This window comes from Lacerta agilis, chromosome 3 (assembly GCF_009819535.1).
Source record: "Lacerta agilis isolate rLacAgi1 chromosome 3, rLacAgi1.pri, whole genome shotgun sequence".
Classification (NCBI taxonomy): domain Eukaryota; kingdom Metazoa; phylum Chordata; class Lepidosauria; order Squamata; family Lacertidae; genus Lacerta; species Lacerta agilis.
In genome coordinates this window covers 72,576,404-72,582,476 of record NC_046314.1, presented here as the reverse complement: position 1 = coordinate 72,582,476, position 6,073 = coordinate 72,576,404, and positions in this window count along the sequence as shown.

Below are 6,073 nucleotides of genomic sequence, written 5' to 3'. Positions count from 1 at the left end.
TAAAATATCTGTAAGACAGTATAAAAAAACAGTCGCAAATTAAAACCTCAGTCTTCAAGCAGCTTTCCTTTCAGTAATAATAAATGTGTGGATACCAAGTGCCTTTTAAATGAACAGAAGACACATACGCTCTATCATGGAGGAGTGTCAGTTTCATCACCCAGCTGCGCTGCATGCTGTTTCAAAGAACCTCCTATGTGTCAGGAACAGGGTTTTCAGGGGAATGTGAGGAGCTACAGTAGTATAAAGAAAAGCCTTGTTGTGTGAATGCAATACACAAGTTCTTTGAGCCTGTGTCTCAGTACAGCATAATCTGAAGAGCACTGCAGTTTCATATTTGAGTTTTCCAATAACTAACAGGTGGATATGATCTGGACCAGGCAATGTGTTAGCCTTTATTATGTCAGCCGGTTCTAGAATTTTCCTGCCCAAATGCCCATGCGCCACGGAAAGGGAAATGCCAAAATAACCCCATCTCACTAATCCCTTGCGACCTGGATACTTGAAGGAGGCCCTAGTGTTACGGCTGTCCTTAACCTCAGCACACCCCATAGTGATTTGTGGTAATAATAATAACAATAACAACAATAATAAATTTATATATACCCTGCCCTTCCCGGTTTAAAAAACAGGCTCAGGGCAGCTAACAGCAAATATAAAACATTGATTATAATGTGACTTATAAACAGCATAAAATACAACATAAAATGTAGCATCAATATCAATAAAATTCTAAAATTCAGGGGTCATTTTTTTTGGGGGGGGGGGGCCCAGTCAGTAGACAGCAAATAATCGCCAGGGCTAACTGGCCAAGTTGGTCCTACTAGGGCCAGCAAGGAGAGCAGGGAAGAATTTAAATGTGGGGTCCCAGAAAGGGTTTCTTCATAGAAGGGAAAAGGGAATAGAGGATCAGGCTAATTCAAATTGAAGGCCAGGCAGAATAGCGCTGTCTTAACAGGCCCTGCAGAAGGAGATCAAGTCCTGCAGAGCCGTAGTCTCATGGGACAGAGCATTCCACCAGGCTGGAGCTGTCACTGAAAAAGCCCTGACCCTGATGAAGGATAGTCTGGCTTCCTTAGGGCCCGGGACCTTTAAGCTATTATTATTCATGGACCTTAGGGTCCTCTGCGAGACATACCAGGAGAGGCGGTTCCGTAAGTACGAGGGTCCTAGGCTGCACAGGGCCTTCTTGATCGTGGCTCCCCAATTGTATAATTCCCATATTTGGAGATATGTTATCAGGATTCCCTTATCTGTTCCTTGCAGCATATGAGGGTTAAAAAGATTACTCTGTTTTCTATCTCGCTCCATTGGGTGAACTGCCCATTTATTCCTACTATATGTTTCCTGCTGCTTAACTGGCTTTTGATCCAGAAGAGGACTTCACCTCTTTGCTAAGTAAATCATATTTGACTGACACACACACCACCCTGTGTTTAGGCAACGTGTGCCTGCAGCTTTGGTCTTCCTCGTGGTCTTTTATCTTAACCACTCTCCCCTCCCAGCTCCCTTGGTCTCCTGGGGATTAGCAAGCATTTTGCTCTTCAAACCCCAGTTTAGGCTATCTTTCTTGTTTCAGCCTTGGAAAGGCTGTCCCCATGCCACAGGGCTTTTTCCCTGTCTCCCAAGATCTTTGTAGCACAGTGTCATGTAGCAACCTGTACAGTAATTGTAGGCAGGAGATAGATCGCTGGATAACTTAAAGCAGACCAGCAAGGTTTTCTCACTCCAAACTATGTAAACCAGGCATGGCCAAACTAGGCCCTCCAGATGTTTTGGGGCTACAACTCCCATCATCCCTAGTTAACAGGACCAGTGGTAAGGGATGATGGGAATTGTAGTCCCAAAACATCTGGAGGGCCGAGTTTGGCCATGCCTAAACAATAGCAACAACTGAAACCCTGATCTGTAATAACTCTGAGGTAGATTCTTTAAGTGGGAACTGCAACAAAACGTTGCAGCATGTCATGTTGGGGATCCCAGCCATTCCATCCCCCTCCCTTGGTTTCCCAATCCATCAACCAGCATTCTGTGGCCATTGGCATACTCAGTCCTCTTTGAACTTTTTTCGGCATCCCCCCCTTAACAAAGATTCATTGTGCTTCTGCAAACCCCAGGGATTTCCCTAAGCAAAACTAATACCAGTCTCTTCTGCATAGGTGCTACAGTTTTGCGTACACTGGAAAATTGGAAAGTGAGAACAGGGGCAGTCCAAGACATGTTGGCACCTTTGGCAAACCACAAAATGGCGTCCCCCACCCTGCTGGGAAGATCTACATCAGGAATGGGGGGGGGGGTGGGATAAGGATCAAGATGGGGAACCGGGTAGGAAGAGGCCAACGAGGCTCCTACTCACCAAGAGGCAGCAAGTGGCGGCTTCAGAGGAGGTGGCAGATCGTCTCCGAGGAGCAGCTGCAGGTGCTGCTGGCATCACCACCACAGAATGCGTTTCTTGGAGGTTGCATCTGCCGTTCCTGTGGATCCTGCCACCCAAGGTAGTCGCCTCACCTGCCCTATGGGCAGGCTGGCCCTGAGCAAGGAGTATGTTATGCAAGTCATTGATTGAAAGGCTCATGGGATGCAGAAGCTACTTGGCTCTGTGCTCAGAACTCCTATTTTATCTTTGCTTTTGTCCTCAGATACTGTATGGGACCTGGTTCTGGTTCATAGGCCTTGGGGGTCTAGTCAAAACCAAAGTAGCCCCCATAAACCTGAAGCCTGCCTAGTGCTTACGGTGCTTATGTAACATTTGCGTTCTTCCAAGAAGTCTGAGACAGGCAGGGAGAGTTTCCCCGGGTGTGGAAGATCACAGCACTTCAGTGATGGGAAAAAGCAGCGCTTGCCAAGCTTCTCCCTGCCTTTCAGCTATTAGAGGGAAAGTTGCTGTAGAATCTGAACACACTGTGCCAGTCTTACTATTCTGGCATGCAAATCAGCTTACCTTGGGGAAAATAAACTGGTTTCTGCATTTCCTGCTAATGCATTCAGGTAGAGCCCGAATCTACGAAAATAAAAAAAAACCGCTTCCTTGTTAATGGATTTTCTGGAAAGGCCATGCCAATTGTCTCGTTTGCCCCGGCCTGGTTTTGGAATGTTCTTAGTATGAGTTGCCCTGGGTCAGTTTCTGTCATTTCATCATATCCTGTGCTGGGTAAATTTTCATTTTCATTTCCCTTCTTTCTGCTGATTAAAAAGAAGAGAAAGGATATGGTGGGCGACAGCAACTGAAAGGAGTTTTCACAGATCACGATCGCTGCTGGCCCATCTGACTCCCTGTTCTGTTAACTGTCACCACAGACCACCAAGCCTATATCCTAAGGGAGGAGAAACCCCAAGCTGGCCAGGGAGACCGTCTTGCATGTCCATCTCCATAAAGCAGGTTTTTGGGCTGTCTAGGTTACAGGTGTGAGGGGTCTTAGCCTAATAGGAGCAAAGGCCTAAGTAGTATCATAGAATCGTAGAGTTGGAAGGGACACCTCAAAAATCCTAAAGTCCTCAAATGATTCAAAATTAACAAATGTACTCAAGTTTCTTCAATTATTTTTCTCTTATGGCTTTGGCTTGGCATTGATGGTGTCATCCTTCCAAGGGGCTCAGAGCAGTCATGGATACTTCTTTCCCCAACCTCATCCTCACAATGACAACTTAATGGTGAAGATAAGGCTAAAATAGAGTGACTGGTTGAAAATCACCCAGTGAGTTTTGTGGTTGAGCATGGAAACTGAGAGTCTAGCTATATTCATATGAGTCTAATAGTTAAACCAGACCTCTACCCCTCACCTAATGGAAGAGAATAATGTTGTGATTACCTATTTTATTTTATTTTCTTCCCTTCATCGTACGTTTTCAGGGCAACAAATATGTCACAATAGTATCTTAACACGGACACTATAAAATGCTACAATGATAGAATACTGAACATCCACAGCAGTAAAAGGATGTGTCCAAAAAGAAAGAAAGAAAGAAAAAAGGTCTGAATAGTTAAAATGTCAATCCCTCCCCAAGGCTTGGGTTAATGAGATGCTTCTTCAAATGCTGATGAAAGAATAATCCTCCACTTCAGAGGAGAAGTCACTTCACAGGCATGAAGTTACCACAGAGAAGGCTCTGCCCATACACCACCAACTACCACCCAAACCTTCCTGGGTAATGGAATTGCCAGCAAGTTCTTCTGGTTTGAAGAGGGTTTTTGACATCTCCCTTCACAGGAAGCCAGAGTCAAGGCTTATCAAAAGCGCAAAACAGAATGATGAGAAGGAGCTTCCTGGCTTGGACTCCATGTAGGATGCTCCATACATGAGACACAAGTGTGAAATGGTGCAACCTAATAGTAGCCATTCTGACAGATAGAAAGGGATCTTAAGAGAGAGACTCTTAGACACCTTTTACTCTGAGAGTCATATCCAATCAGCTAGCACAATGTACATATAATCTAATCTTGTTTTAATTGGGAATAACCAGTTTTCACTAGGAACAACCAGTTATCTGCTTCCCAGATAAAAAGGTGACTGAAGCATAGTAAAATTGTAGCATTGGGAGGGACCACAAGGGTCATCCAGTCCAACCCATTGCAATGCAGAACTCTTCCCCCCAACCTGGGGCTCGAACCCACAACCCTCACTCAGCCCTCACTCTCACAATCCTAGTTACAGGTAGGTAGCTGTGTTGGTCTGCCATAGTTAAAACAAAATATTTTTTTTAAAAAAAAAATCCTTCCAGTAGCACCTTTTGTTGTTCAGTCATTAAGTCGTGTCCGACTCTTTGGACCAGAGCACGCCAGACACGCCTATCTTTCACTGCCTCCCGCAGTAGCACCTTAGAGACCAACTAAGTTTGTTCTAGGTATGAGCTTTTGTGTGCATGCACACTTCTTCAGATACAATTCAAGGACAATCCTGCCCTTGCAAATGTTGCATAAACTAAGGAAGGCTGCTTTATACCTGTATGATATATGAAGACTGCTTTTCTGATTTCCTGGAGTTGTAATTCTGCATTCTGTTAAAATGGTGTTTTATCTCTCCTTCTTTCAATAACACACACACACACACACACACAGAGAGAGAGAGAGAGAGAGAGAGAGAGAGAGAGAGAGAGAGAGAGAGAGGGACATAAACAGTGTATGGATAGTAATTGTTTTGGTAATTTTCATAAGATCTTTAAAATATTTCTTATATAAATGGTGGATGGGAATTATATTGTGTAGTAAACCACTTTGGATGAGAGAACAGAATGTTCGACCAGATGGACCCTCGGCCTGATCCAGAGTCTCTCGTACTGTTTCTTTCTACTTAAGTTGTCAGGTAGTTTTTCTCCCATTTGCATGGGAAAAAGAACTCTGTTCCTGACAAATAAGACCTATAGCCAAGTCATCCCAACACAAGTGCAATATGTATGTTCATCTAAAACATCCCCAAAGGCTGAGAAGCTAGCTGTTTCAGTGCTTAGCAAATAGCTTGACTTTTGGAGGCTGTACAAGAGTCAAATAAGGACACTGTATTTTATCTCCCAACAATCTGCATATTCAGATTTAAAGAAAACAACAGCTCAAGATATGGTGCCTGTTGAGACAGCTCCCCCAGGTGAGAGGGAATCAGTGTACATTCAAGAGAGCTTTTTATAGCATAGGTAAGGTAAAGGTAAAGGGACCCCTGACCGTTAGGTCTAGTTGTAGACGACTCTGGGGTTGTGGTGCTCATCTCGCTTTACTGGCCAAGGGAGCCGGCATACAGCTTCTGGGTCATGTGGCCAGCATGACTAAGCCACTTCTGGCGAACTAGAGCAGCGCACGGAAATGCTGTTTACCTTCCTGCTGGAGCGGTACCTATTTATCTACTTGCACTTTGATGTGCTTTCGAACTGCTAGGTTGGCAGGAGCAGGGACTGAGCAACGGGAGCTCACCCCGTCATGAGGATTCGAACTGCCGACCTTCTGATTGGCAAGCCCAGAGGCTCTGTGGTTTAACCCACAGCGCCACCCACGTCCCTTTTATAGCATTGGTGTGGGAAATTCCTTCCCTCTCCAAAGGGCCACCTTTCCGGGGGGGGGGGCTGTCAGGGGCCACATGCTAGTTAT